At 53.4% G+C, this 15114-nt stretch overlaps 1 pseudogene; it reads left to right on the top strand.

Moving 5' to 3' along the window:
* The first annotated feature begins 2823 nt into the window (after positions 1-2823).
* Positions 2824-7634, top strand: LOC123853623 (acyl carrier protein, mitochondrial-like; annotated as a pseudogene).
* Positions 7635-15114: the final 7480 nt, after the last annotated feature.

Genomic DNA, 15114 nt, shown 5'->3' with positions numbered 1-15114 from the left:
GGACCTGGGGGTCAGACTGTGACAGAGAAGGAAACAGGTTTGTAGGCAAAGGGAAGAGTCACAACTGGGTGCCAAGGTGCATCAAGGTCAAAAGGGTGGGGGCGCTTGGGTGGCTCAGTGGTTGGGCATCTGCCTTCGGCTCAGGTCATGGTCCCAGGGTCCTGGGATCGAGCACTGCATCGGGCTCCCTGCTCGGCGGGGAGCCTGCTTCTCCCTCTCCCACTCCCCCTGCCTGTGTTCCCTCTCTCGCTGTGTCTCTCTCTGTCAAATAAATAAATAAAATCTTTTTAAAAAAAGAAGTCAAAAGAGTGGGGCCCCGCTCCACCTAACCCAGCCCACCACTGGTATAGCAGGGACCGTTCCCCACCCTATGCCCCTGCATTTCTCCTGTCCATGACATGCACAGTAGGGTGGCTGAGCAATTCCAAATAAATCTGAGAAATAAAGTGATTCTGTTCCGTTTCACTGGTGTGCAGGGGGAGATGTTTAGCACCCCACTAAGTGGGGAGGGGGATCTCGGAGCATTTGCCAAGTGCTGTGGTATGAATACTCCCACCATGCCAAACTATCAACATCACCAAACACACAGAGTTGGGAAGATATGCACCCAATCCGCTCACACAAGCCGGGAGCAGCCGACTCCAGCCCACCACCCTGCTTACCCCTCCTGGAGAAGTCTGCCAAATGGGGGGTGGACACTGCTACTGGAGGCTGTGCCTTTTCAGTGGGGTATAGAGAGTTCATGCCCCTCGTCCTCCTGCTCCTCCTCCAGGAAGACCCTGCAGGTAGGGGTGGTCGGGGTTAGAGAGATTGAGGCTTAAAGAGAACGTGCCCAGTGAGTGCAACCAACACACCTGTGAGTGTCCACATGCACCTGTGATGTGTGCACAACCCCCGTCCACGTGCACCTGTGATGCCCCCGTCCACATGCACCTGCGATGCGTCAACGACCCCCGTCCACGTGCACCTGTGATGCGTCCACGACCCCCGTCCACGTGCACCTGTGATGTGTGCACAACCCCAACCACGTGCACCTGTGATGCGTCCACGACCCCCGTCCACGTGCACCTGCGATGCATCCACGACCCCCGTCCACGTGCACCTGTGATGCATCCACGACCCCCGTCCACGTGCACCTGCGGTGCGGGCACAGCCCCACTGGTGTCTGTCTGTGCCTGTGCACACTGATCTGGGCCTGGATGTGCATGAACACATCCATGTGTTTGGGGCTGTTCTTGAGGTTGAAGCAGAACATAGAACTGTAAGTGGTGATTTTTTAAATGCGATGCTTTAAAAAAAATACCCATGTGTTAATTATTCCCACAACTGTGTCCTAGGCTGTTAATTACAAACAGCTTCTCTCTGCCTCAGGTCTTCTGAGCCCCATCCTGCCTCTGTGCCCATGAGCATGGGAACTTTGTCCAGCGTGGATCACACATATGGCCCAAGACAAACCTAGAAACCTGGGGGACGGGTTGCTGGGTCAGGTGTTCATGGGATACAGCTGAATCCTCAGGTGGGTGGGAATCACGGTCAAGGAGGGTAGCGAGTGGGAGGAAGCCAGAGGGCGGGGCGGGGGGGGGGCAGGCTGTCAGCAGGAGGTAGGTAAGATCAGGGCGGAGCCAGTGGTCCAGGAAGAGGATACTCAAGACCAGCAGAAGCACCCTTCACCCCTCTGCCTGCAAGCATCCTTAGCGGTCTAAATCAACCCAAGGGACCAGTGCCCACCAGCTACCAGCTGACTCCATCACTCAAAACAAATGGCATTTTCTGGGCTCCAAATACGTTTGCTGGTGGGCAGAGGCCCAGACAGAGGCTTGATTCTAGCTGGCCAGGGAGAGACTGAGTTTCCAGAAAGGAAAGTGGGGCTACTGTGCCTCTTGGTGTCTCCAAATGCAGGCCAATCTCTCCACTCACCTTGTCCCCACGACTCCCTCCTCTCTCCTCCTTCCCTTCTCCCCCCGCCCCGCCCTGGCCCTTTCCCTGCTTAGCTCACTATGTCCATTACTGGCCAAGGTTCCCCCAGAGGATTGCTTGCCACTCGTTCCCGCGTGTAAATGTAAGTGTTTGTGTGCACTCCTGTGTGCCTGGATGTGTACGAACACACCTGGGTGTGCCTACACCTGAATCCTCCTTTCCGGGTGTTATTTTGCCAGTATTCCATATATCATGTGCACTGCGTGTTAAAATGACAGTCACTTACAACTGAAAAGTCCCTTGGAAGGCATTTCATTCAATCCTACAGGTGCTTCTCAGAGGGTCATTATTGTGTTTGGGTGGGGACAATTCCTGGATGGGACCAGCTCCCAACCCCACTGGTCCCAGAGCTCTAACAGGCGCAAAACGTTGGGGCACCCCACGTCACTGCAGCGACCAGAAATGGCCTCGCATGTCTCCAGCGTCTGCTGCAGGTGGGGCAGTAGGTCTCCAGGTCTCAGTGGCTATTTTCTCCACAGGGTCCCTAGAGAGGGTCCTGCCTCTGTCTTAAAGTCCCAGGGATCGTAGCTGGCGACCTCCTGAAACCACCTGCCTCATCTACAGACAGAAGCACCTGAGAGAAAGCCCCGCCTCACCAGTCCCTGTTCCTCGCTGGGGGGACCCCAAGTGCTGACCCCACAGCACTCCTAGGAGGCCAGCTCTGGAGGCCGGAACTGCTGCTGGCTGGACCCCACAAACCAGAGATGCAGGCATGTCTGGGAGGCTGATGGGGTTCTCGAAGACTCAAGGGGCTCACCCCAGAAGAGAAGAAGCCTGTCTGACCAGCTAGAAAGCTGCAGAAACAAAGTGCACAGTTCTGAGCTTGGCCAGGTGGTGTCCGCAGGTATGGAAAGCTTGCCTTTCCGGCCTGCTGTTCCTCCACTCAGGTGAGGGGAGCCCTGCAGCCAGCGGCTGGTGGTGGGGTGCTGGGCGGCGTGGGGCAGTGAGGGCATGGGTGGGGTAGGGTGCCCGGGGGGGCTGGGGATGCATGCTGTGCATGTCCTTTGGTGGCCCTACACACTCTGTTGCCTTGGGTGTTGCTGAGGAGTGCAGGTGCGGGTTACAGAGTGGGCTGTGCATGGATGCTTCCCAGCGTGGTACGCTGGTCCCAACTCCACTCCCCACCGCTCTGCACAGTAGTCCAGTGGCTCCTTGGCCCCAGGGCACCTCTTACAGATGAGACCCAGAGGACCCGGTCTCACTGTGCAAATCGTCCCACGCCTCACCTGGGGCAGAACTTTGCACCTGATGAAAGTCCTTGACCCTTCCCTTATTAGCATTCCTGATCAGAGGACCTGGGTGGTTTTAAGTAGGCTTTATCGAGATGAAGACTTCCTCTGGAAGTTAGAGCTATGCACAACTCTAGCCTTCCTTCTGGAAACAGGCCAATGATGCTTACCCAGATTTTTAACATCCAGTCTGACAATGATTATCTCATTGTTTTTTCCATATTAAAAATTTCTACTCAGAGGACATCCTTCAACTGAATCTTTCCAAAGCATCTCCCTTTGCAGCAGCTTTGAAATAAAACTGAAACTTGTGGTCATTCCAGTGTCCTCATGCACCTTCCCACGGGGCCACTTAGAGGACAGAGCAGGATAAGAAGGCAAAGTTACCAAACAGAGATTGTGCGGGAAGATGATGCACAGCCACATGGCTTCGCTTGCTTGTCTATAGCTTTTCAGTAAAGTTCCTGGGTTCCTGGTGGCCTGAAGTACCCCCCACCCCACCCCCAGCTGCCTGTGACACATTAAAAGGAGAAGCAAAACTCAAAACTCAACTATTCAGCAGCCTCCGCCAACTGCAGGTGAGACATTGAGGTAAAGGATCTGAAATTAAGTTTCAATTTACTTAAGTCTCATTTTGACCGGATTTCTCAGGCCTTCCCATGCATCCCTAACATGCCATGAAGTGTTGCCCACTGGGGGATTGCCCCCTGGGGTGTCCCAGGTGTAGCCGTGACTCCACCCTTTGTGGGTGGCTGGGAGCCTCTACCCCAGGAGTGTGAAAGGGGGTGGAGAAGGGAGAGGACAGGCCTGGGCCTCTATACCCGGAGTGTGGATGGAGGGTGAGGGGCGTGGGTCTCTACCCCTGCAGCAGGGCCGGTGGGAGGGGGTGCAGGTCTCTACCCCAGGAGTGCAGATGGGGGGAAAGGGCAGGTCTGGGTCTCTAACCCAGGAGCTCAGATCTGGGGAGGGGGCAGGTCTCTACCCAGAGCGGCTGGCTTTCCAAATCACCTTGAACGCCCCAGTACCACCTCCTGTCTGTTTCACGCGGGGCCTCAGACGGTTCACCTTCTCCTCCTGCCTCAGTGGCAGTTGGAAACCTGGCCCTGAGGCCCCAGTCCGAGTGGGTGCTGGCCAGGAGCTTGGATTCTGGAGAGGAGGGGCGAGGGGCGAGACTCCCCCCAGAAAGGGGCGTGAAGGCCCCCCGTGGAGTGTGGTCGTGGGACCCGAGGACGTGAAGCCCTGGGCGCTCCCGTGAGGTGGCGGTTCCTCTAGAGGACCAGGCCTGTGAGTGGTCAGGCAGGGGTCTGTCTCCCCCCTGCTGTGGGAGGGCTGGCATGGTTGTCAGAGTTGGCACATTTCAGAAAAGGACACCCAATTAAAGTTGAATTTCAGATAAGCCACTTTTTAAAAGGTATAAATATGTCCCATGCAATATTTGGGATATACTTATACTAACAGATTATTCATGATCTGAAATTGCAATTGATCTGTCAGCCCTACCAGAGAGACTAAGGTGCTTATCGTCGGTGCTCCTTCATTTGGGATTGGGACTGTGGGAGAGAGCGGCGGCTGAAAGAAACATGGGCCAAAGTCAGAGAAGGATCTAGAACACAGAGACCTGGAACGGGCAACGGCCTCCATGTCTGGTTGGCTACCTTCTGCTCTCAGGCGAGCAGCAAACACATCCTAGAATCCTGATTGGAGCCTGAGGTCAGCGGAGCCCCGTCTCCCCGTCCCCCCCGCCCCCCGTCCCCCGCTTCCAATTCACTGCTCTTTCTCCAGCTCCAGCTGGTCTGGCCACCAGGCCAGCAGCCCACTCCCCAGTCCACGCTTCCCTGAGCCAGAGGGATGGGAGGAGGTGCCACAGAAGCAGCGAGACCAGGGTGGTTGATCAGGAGTAAAGCTACTCTGTGTTCACTGTTCTCCAGGAAACCAGGAGCAGGACACACCCCAGAGATGCTTTAACCTGCTGTGCCCAGACCAGCCGAGTTAATCATCCCTCAGTTGGCCATGTGACCACTCCAGTCCTGTGGCCACTAGGAAGACATTCACCCCACAAACATTTCCTCATCTCCGTCCATCCCACAAGCAAACTCCAGCTCACTCGTCTTCCGCCCTCACTTCCTCTCCCCTGACTGCCTCTCTCCCTCCTCCACCTCCCCCCATCAGTCCTGCATGGCCACCTCTGATGTATCTCAGGCTCTGTGTCCCCAGGCCCCACTGCTTGGCTCACCGGAACTGCTGCAGCCCCCTCCCCACCCCCTATCTACCCCAGCTCTACTTCCCATAAAAGCGGGTCTCATCTCACCACTCCCCTGCTGCAAATCCCTCCTTTTCATCTGAGGCCAAGTCCCAGCCCTCGGGGACAGAAGAGCGGGACAAACCAGGGTGCCTGAATAAAGCAAGCCTCTTCAGGCACCCAGGAGAAACTGTTACTCATCCTGGGTGAGGGGCGGGAAAGCTGGCTCTCGGGAGGGCTGAGAGAGGGCCAGGCTGCTCAGCTACCTCGCATCCGCTGGGGCGTGGGAGGGGGAGCACAGTGGCGCAGTCTGGGGTGGGGGCCAGACCCGACTCCATGCATAAAACTGTCCTCTGGGTTTCTATCTTCGATGCTCAGCCTCATCCATAATATGAGAAATGTAAATTAAAATGACAGGGTACCATTTTTCACCTATCAGGTTGGCAAAGCAAAAAACAACAGAAGTGAATGCACAGGGAAACAGGCTCCACCACATGTTATTAGTGGGGAGTTACCGGTACAGCCCTTTGGAGGGCAAATGGTGATTTCGATCAAACACATAAATTCTGGGCGCCTGGGTGGCTCAGTTGGTTAAGCGACTGCCTTTGGCTCAGGTCATGATCCTGGAGTCCGGGATCGAGTCCCGCATTGGGCTCCCTGCTCGGCGGGGAGTCTCCTTCTCCCCCTGACCCTCCCCCCTCTCATGTGCTCTCTCTCATTCTCTCTCTCTCAAATAAATAAATAAAATCTTTAAAAAAAAAAACCACATAAATTCTGTCCAATTCCAATTCCAAATTCCAGAAATTCACCCCGAATGTATACAGGTGCCCAAAGACATACACCGTCTGCACGAGGATCTTCACGGAACCGTTTTTCTCAAGCTCAGAACCTAAATAGGAGGCTAGTCAAATAAATTGTGCTCCAGTCATACAATTAAATATTATGTATTATGGGGGCGCCTGGGTGGCTCAGTCGTTAAGCGTCTGCCTTCGGCTCAGGTCATGATCCCGGGGTCCTGGGATCGAGTCCCGCATAGCCTGCCTCTCTCTCTCTCTCTCCCTCTCTCTGTCTCTCTGTGTCTCATGAATAAATAAATAAAATCTTCAAAAAAAAAAAAAGAATCTGAATTTTTAAATAAGATAACATGGTCTTGGGGCGCCTGGGTGGCTCAATCAGTTGGGTGTCTGCCTTCGGCTCGGGTCATGATCCCGGGGTCCTGGGATCGAGTCCTGCATCGGGCTGCCTGCTCAGCAGGAAGCCTGCTTCTCCCTCTCCCACTCCCCCTGCTTGTGTTCCCTCTCTCGCTGTCTCTCTCTGTCAAATAAATAAATAAAATCTTTAAAAAAATAAATATTATGTATTATTAAAAAGAATGAGGCTGGGAGGTACCAAAATTAAATGATATAATCAAGATTTGTTATGTGCAAAACCAAAGCACAGAGCAGCGGGTCCAGCACACAAAGTTCGTGCTTTTTTTCCCGAGATTTTATTTATTTATTTATTTTTAAAGCTTTTATTTATTTATTTGACAGAGAGACACAGTGAGAGAGGGAACACAAGCAGGGGGAACGGGAGGGGGAGAAGCAGGCTTCCCACGGAGCAGGGAGCCCGACGCGGGGCTCGACCCCAGGACTCTGGGATCATGACCTGAGCCGAAGGCAGACGCTTAACCACTGAGCCACCCAGGGACCCCCAAAGTTTGTGCTTTAAAAAAAAGGAACCATGGCAGTGCATCCTGGGTTGGCTTAGCCAGGGCGGCTCGTGTCCTTTCCGCTGGTGTCCACTCACTGCCCACAGCCCTCGCGCCACTGCCCCGGGTCCCCACGCCAGCCACTCAGCATCACCCGGTGCCCTGCAGGGGCAGGACGAGGCCTGGGGCCCTACAGCCAGCTTCGGCGCTCCCGCAGTTTCCAGGCACACAGCGGTACCGCCAGGATCGTGATGCACCCCCTTTGATGTTAGAGGGAATCATGACCGCGTTCTTTATGTCCTGAAACTCTATGACAAGACTGACCCGGTCAATTCCCACTTTGTGAAAGACCTGGGCTTAGACAGTTTGGACCAAGTGGAGATTGTCGGCTGTGGAGGATGAATTTGGGTCTGAAATTCCTGATACAGATGCAGAGAAGTTAATGTGTCCACAAGAAATTATGGATCACATTGCAGATAAGAAGGATGTATATGAATAAAATGTCAGACCCCCTTTTTTCACTGAGAGAAGAGTCAGAAGATGCTGGTGGGTGTCTGGAAGTGACAACACGTTTTGGCATTATTGCTGCCTTTGACAGAGTAATTCTGTTTAGACTTGTATTTAAATTGTCTGTTTTTCCCTTTGAAAATAAAATAAATTTAAAAAATAAAAACAAGTAATTGTCAGAGTAGGTCAAACAAACAAATAAAAGTAACTGTTTGCTAAGTATCAAATATCCCTGGAGGGATAAATAAGAAACAGCCTGGGTCCTAGCGGGTGCTGAGAGATAGCAATGGGAAAGAGATTTCCTTTAGTATTTTGTGAAATACTATCAAATTAAGCAAAATATTAGAAATTCATATTTCGGGCGCCTGGGTGGCTCAGTCGGTTAAGCGGCTGCCTTCGGCTCAGGTCATGATCCTGGAGTCCCGGGATCGAGTCCTGCGTCGGGCTCCCTGCTCGGCGGGGAGTCTGCTTCTCCCTCTGACCCTCCTCCCTCTCATGTGCTCTCTGTCTCTCTCATTCTCTCTGTCTCAAATAAATAAATAAAATCTTAAAAAAAAAAAAAGAAATTCATATTTCATATGTGTGTCGTGTATGTGTGTGTAAAATAATTTAAAAAGTAGGTTACTTTTCTATCACAGCGTGCCGTGACAGAAGGTGATGAGCACATAATACTGCACGGCCCAGGGTAGGCCCTGTCTCTTCCAGACCTCAGGTTCCTGTCTCCACGGTGGGAGTTTGGGACTAGATGATGATTCCTGCACTATTCCTAAATCTGAAGCTAAGCAACCGAGTAAGTACTGGGGGACGGTACAGAATGGCCTTGAGGAGACCGGGATGCAGCACGTATCAGCTGAGGGACAGGGCGCTCTGGCTCCTGAGCGGTGGACCTACCGTCTGCCTCCCTGGCCTGAGAAGCCGGCCATCTCCTGCAGATGTCAGTTCCCCAGGGCTGAGCAGCGTCTTCCCTCCCGGCACCTCTCTGCCCACCTGCCTCTGCCCGAGAGGCCCTGGGCTGGCCCTGGGGAGGAGCTAAAGACAGCAGGCTAACAGGTCCTGTGGGGCAGAGGGAAGGTGCTTATTTCCCCTTGGACGGAGGTCCTGGCCTCCCTGTGGCTCCCTCCCTGCAGGATTAGGCTCTGCCCCCTTTACCGGTCGCCCCGGGCCCTCCCTCGCTCCTCCCTAAGCCATTCAAAGGAGGCAGCTCTCCTGACCCACCCAGCTGCTTCCTCTAACAGAGGATGTCTCTGCGGGAAGCTGGGAGGCCTGAAGTGCCCTGCGCACTGAGCCTCCCCGGGAGGCAAGAGGAAGAAACCTGAGCTTCAGACTACTCTCAGAGGCCCCACCTCCCTCCACAGGCCCCTACCGGGGCCAGTCCTGGGCTTTGCTTTTCTTTTACTGATGGGAACCAGACGGAGATGACAATAAAAATTAGGAGAGTCAAAGCCAGACTTGTTTCCTGCCCCGCATTCTCTCTCCTTTCTGCCTGGTTTTAGAATTGGAGGGCCTGTGTTTCTGTCCTAGGTCGGCCCTGGCTCCCTGACACAGTCCCTCTCCAGGGGCTTGGGTGGGCTGCATGTTCCCAGGTGCCCCCGGGGTGTTCTGATGCAGGTGGTTGATGGACATTCCTGCTGAGTCTGCTCCCAGAAGCCAGGGGTCCGAAGGGAGCAAGTAGGAGGCTGGGAAATTGTCTTGGCACATAGAGCACGGATTCTCGAGAGATGCTGGGTGACCACGACATTAACGAGGCCCACTACAAACCCTGTTTGGGAAAGATTATTATTTATAGCAGTTCACAGTTGAGCAAACTGAGGCTCAAAGAAATTGAACCACTCACCCGTGGTTAGCCAGACGAGCCTCACCCTGGCTTTGGAGCGGTCCTCACAGCGTGAGCCAGGGCAGGTGAGAGGGATGGCGGAAGCGGTCCCCTCGCCGGCCCCTGTCCCATTCTGACACTGCCCTCTCTCTGACCCAGCAGGAAAACCCTGTAGCTGTCAGGGACAGGCTAGACCGCAGCGCAGAAGCACCTGCCCAGTCAGCCACAGAAGTTACAAAAGGTGAGTCACAGTTCTCTGTCCCACGACGATGGGACTGTCACAGCTTTCTTTTAATCAAATTAGAAACTAGAAAATAAAGAAAATCAGCCTGTGTGCCTCCTGATGGAAGTCCCCAATACCACACATGAAGAAGTCTCAGAACAAACTTAAACCCCAATCTGATCAAACCTCTAGATCTGATCACCACTTTAGGGAACACAGAGGAACAGGAGAACGTGTGAAATGATACCATGATGACACGATCAGTGAGACCCAGACCTCAGGAAGTTTCATAGGAACAAATGACCACATTTCCTCAACAAGTAACTTGCAAGGAAAGACAAAAAGAGAGGGAGGGCAGCCTATCCACTGAAGAAGACTTGAGAGACATGTAGCCAGTCAGAAGAGATGGACCTTATTTAGATTATAATTCAGCAAACTGTAAACTAGCAGTTTACAGCCTTATTTTATTTTTTTAAGATTTTATTTATTTACTTAAGAGAGCGTGCGCACGCGCACAAGCAGGGAGAGGGGCAGAGGGAGAGGGAGAAGCAGTGGGGACACTGAGCGGGGAGCCCGATGCGGGGCTTGATCCCAGGACCCCCGGATCATGACCTGAGTGGAAGGCAGACATTCGACCGACTGAGCCACCCAGGCGCCCCAATAGTTTATAGTTTTAAATAGTAACAATGAGAAACTATAAATAGTAGTAATGATAATGAGAGAGTTGGGGATGTTTGAACACTGACTGATTATTTGGTGATGCTGAGGAACTATTATTTTTAGATACGATAAAGATGTTATGCTTATTCTTATAAAAAAAGAGTCCTTATGTTTTAGAGATACTGAATACTACAGGTGAAATAAGGTATTTGGGTTTTGCTCCAAGGTGGTTTGAGGTGGAGAGGGGAGAGGTGGCTGGGATACAGACGAAATAAATGTTGGCTATGAGCTGATCGTTGCCAAACCTGCTGCCGGGCACGTAGGGGCTCATCATCCTATTGTGTTTACTTTTGTTTATGTTCGGGCTTTTCCGCAGTACGAAGTTATAAGCCAACAACGAACTTCGTGGCGTGGACAACAGCACCCCTATCAGTGTGCACCCAACGCTCACCCCCAACTTCAGATGTGAAATCCTGTCTCTGCCTAAAAGAGTCAAAACTAAGGGAAAGAAGTAATAAAGTGTGCACCGAATTTGACCTGTCGTCCCCTTTCCCCCCACGAGGTTCGTGAAGAGTGAGGAAAAAAGGCTTCAGAGTTTACCGTGAGGCTGGATTATTTTATGGGGGTAGGAGAGAGACTGTCTCTGATAATGAGAATCAGTTGGATTTCCAGGGGCCTTTGTTGATATTTGGCGATATGCCCGTCTTCGTTTGGATTTGCCCAAAGCAGACCCGAGACAAAGATTTGAACGCCAGAGGTTTATTTTTCAGGAATACCTCTAGAGGAACTGGGGCGTAAAGTGGGGAACAGGCAGAGGGCACGAGCCAGGAAAAACAATGTCAGGCAGGCTACCTCTGGAGGCAACAGAGCTGATCCTGGGGCCTCTGGGGCTGGCGTAGAACGGGCCCCCGGGCGTTCTCCTGCCTGAGGGGTGAGGAGCCGGGGCAAACCCCATCTCCTGCCAGCCACCGCTGAGAATGGCCAGGGCTGGGAAGGCGTGTTTCTGCCAAGCTGGCCAGGCCGCCTGCAGCTGGAGGAAGCTCCCTGACGGGGGGATGTGGGGTGCTGAAGCCATGCCTCACCCCGTCAGCCAGGGGGGCTTGGAGCATCTGCCGCACTTCCTTTTGGAAGAATCACTGTTCGTGCTCCGATCATATAATTACATCAGCATACAGTGGCCACAGTGAAGCTCCTCAAGGTAGCCAGGCGCCATGATGCCTTTTTTGGAGGGCGGTGTCTTCGCTCATGGAGTGTCTGGGGGAACCCTGTCAGAGATGATGGACGTGAGCTTGCTGTTCTGGGATTCAGCCCGCACTGCCCAGAGCCACGCACTGTGCGGGGAATCCCACTCCGGACCAGTCCTGCGGAAGAACTGGACAAATTGCGATCAGTCAGAACCTTTTAGGCCTGGTTTTCTTTGGGAACGATAACCTCTTTTTTTTTTTTTTTTTTAAGATTTTATTTATTAACCTGACAGAGAGAGACAGCGAGAGCAGGAACACAAGCAGGGGGAGTGGGAGAGGGAGAAGCAGGCTTCCCGCTGAGCAGGGAGCCCGATGCGGGGCTCGATTCCAGGACCCCGGGACCATGACCCAAGCCAAAGGCAGATGCTCAACAACTGAGCCACCCAGGCGCCCCGGGAATGATAACCTCTCAAGTGCACGATTTAGGTCTGGGGTTAGGGCAGTTCTGATGGCCTCTCACCTCTGTCCTGTCCTCATTTGCACACTCTGAATGAATGAGGAAGAAGTAAGTGAATGAATGAATAAGCGTGATTGTCTGAAAGGCTAACAATGTTTAACTGTGTTGGGAATATAGTGGGGTCGTTATCTATCAGCCTCCTCTGATCCCCTCAAGTAAATGATTTTTTAAAATGGGCTCTTGTTTAGAGATGCTCAGTTCAGCTGCCACAGCCCTCAGGTTTAACGGTGAAGAAATCAGCTCACGGCTCTTCCTGGTCATCAAACTGTGTGTTTCCTTTATTCGTGTGTGTGTGTGTGTGTGTTTACCACTGTCAAGAATGGGCCTTGGGATTCCAGGGAACGGTTGATTTTGTGTCCGGCGGGGGGTGAGGCATCGAGAGAGCTCATGCAGAAGACAACACTTGTGCTGGGCTTCCAGGGACCAAGCCAGCAGGGAATTTCTGAGCACCTCTGGTGTGCCCAGCCCCGTGCAGAGTTTCACCTGTGTTTTCACACTTAACCCGCACGGTAATCCTGTGAGCTTGCATTCCCTTTCCTGAGATGAGAAGATGCAGTTGGCAGGCAGGGAGGAAAGGGTCAGCTTTTCATAGCCGGCCTCTGGCCCCAGCACTCCTGGTCGGTGGCTCCTGCCCAAGTACGGCTTCTCAGCACATAGTTCCACGTGCCCTGAACAGACAGAAGCCCAGAGCCCCACGGGACGCCCCTCTGCCAGGGAGATGAGCCGCACCGCTGCTCCTTGGGCTTCTGCGGTCTGTGCAGACTCCAGGAGTCTGGGTGATTTTTCTAGTTCACATTGGACGGACGTTCCTGCCCACTGCAGTGTCCACAGCACGTCTGTGGACCTGAGAGGTGGCATGAAATGCCGATGCCCCAGGCCACGGCCCCTGGCTTCAGTCCCTTGTCCCCCTTCAGAGTCAGACCCCCAGCCCTCTGGGAGCCACTGGCCTCCATCATCTGCTCCCAGAGCCGGTCTTTGGAGGAGAAGCCGCAATTTCCTGCTACGTCCCCCACAGCAGGCACCGTTGCCCAAAGCCCACATGTGCTGCTGGACTCAGGTCTGGTCATGAAAAGGCATGAAGATGTCTAGTAACCACCAGGAAATTGGTCAAAGGAAGCTTTGGTCAAGAATTCATACTGGGAGATTCACCGAGGGAGGAACGTTTTCCACATTCACGCATTCATTCATGCAACTTGTATTTAAGCAGCCAGAACCGGGCATCGTTCCGGGCCTCGGGGATCCGCGGTGAGCAGGAAGGAGGATGTGTCTGTGCCCCTGGAGACGTCCCTCTTCCTCGTGGTCAGCATCCCCAGATGGTCGTCAGCTGTAAATCATAGTACTTCTTGTAATGCACTTGAACAGGAGAGGACCTTATGGAAAGTTTTTGGTAGCTTGCTGGATGCCTGGGATGGCCAGACGGTCATGCTGGGAGGCCACTGATGGGCCCCCTCTCTGCTATCATAGAGTGGCCACTGGCCACGTGAATCCCCGAACCGTGGCCCGTCTGAATTCGGTGTACTTCATGCATTAAATACACACTGAATTTCAAAGATTTAGTGTAAAAATAATACAAATGATCTCACGGATACTTTTTAATATTGAGGACATGTTGAAATAACATTTAGGATATATGGGGTTAAATCAAATATGCTATTAAAATGATCTCACCTTTTAAATTTTTTTAAATGTGGCTATTAAACAACTGAAAATTACTTCTGTGGCTCGCCCTCCCTGTCTTGGACAGCACTTCTCCAGAACTAGGGAGAATATGCCAATCACAGAGCTGGGCTGCTCCCAGGCGGGAGGTGGGTCCGTCCACCACTAGACGTCTATCTGCACAGTGGCTCATGCTGAGAACCTTGCCAGCCCTGCCAACAAAGGGGTCTGCGAGGCCGATGGCACCTTCCTCATGGCTGTCTCCTGAGTTTAGTTCTGGAGGGTGGCCGGGTCCAACCTTCGCGGGCCTGGCAGCAAAGGAGGTCAGGCAGGCAGGTCCCAGAACCTACCTCTGGGAGGTGGGGAATCCCCAACATAAAAGAAGAAGTGGGTTCAGAAGGTGCTGGGGGGCTACCCAGAAAGCACATCCCACATGGGCACCAACAGCTTTCTGAGGCAGTGTTCTATGCCTCATGGGGTCGTGAAGTTCCCAATCGTGGAAGGTGCACACACATTAAAAGAACCTGGTCTGGGGGCGCCTGGGTGGCTCAGATGGTTAAGCGTCTGCCTTTGGCTCGGGTCATGATCCCGGGATCCTGGGATCGAGTCCCACATCGGGCTCCCTGCTAGGCGGGGAGCCTGCTTCTCCCTCTGCCTCTCTCTCTCTAAAAAAAAAAAAAAAAAAAAAGAACCTGGTCTGGGGACACCTGGAGGCTCAGTCGGCTGAGCATCCAGCTCTTGATCTCAGCTCAGGTCTCGATCTCAGGGTCGTGAGTTTGAGGCCCACAGTGGGCTCCACACTAGGCATGGAGCCTACTTTAAAATCAATCACTCACTCAATCACTCAATCATTCAGGCCTGGTCTGAGCTTCCCCACCAACCTGGAAGAACAATGCCGACAAACAGGCTGTTCTGATGTGAAGGCCGCTCACGTCTGCAGTAACTGGGGTGTCTGGTGAGTCACGCCCACGCGTGGGCGGGCGACCGTCTGTCACACTGGCCCCCGGTCATTCCCTATCTTTTCTGTGTCTGCATCTGGGCAGGTAAGCACCGCGGAGCAAAGTCTCACACCGGGGCTGCTACACACGTATCCAGCGTCAGCCGTGCTCCCGGGCTGCCTGGCCGTCCAGCCTTCCTTGCTTCCCTGGTCAGCTGTCTCCACCAGTCTCTAGTTCTTAAACCACCAGCACCCCATCCCCATCGCGGCCACAGCCGGGATCCCGCCTCCCGCCTCACACGGACAACCACCTGCTTGCGCTTCAGCTCCTTCTTCCCCTGGGTCCAAAGGAAGACCTTGTCTCCTTCCCGTGTAAAGCCCCCCCGCTTGTGCTGTGAGCTCACCTGTCCCCCCTCCAGGGCACCCTGCGCCGCCCACCACCCTTTTGCTCTCTCCTTCACTGGCTCCTTGCTGTCAGCATC

Source organism: Mirounga angustirostris, unplaced genomic scaffold, assembly GCF_029215605.1.
Source record: "Mirounga angustirostris isolate CCGP_5_RB_7025 unplaced genomic scaffold, mMirAng1.0.hap1 SCAF_17, whole genome shotgun sequence".
In the NCBI taxonomy this organism is placed as follows: domain Eukaryota; kingdom Metazoa; phylum Chordata; class Mammalia; order Carnivora; family Phocidae; genus Mirounga; species Mirounga angustirostris.
This window is presented reverse-complemented; position numbering and strand designations above follow the sequence as displayed.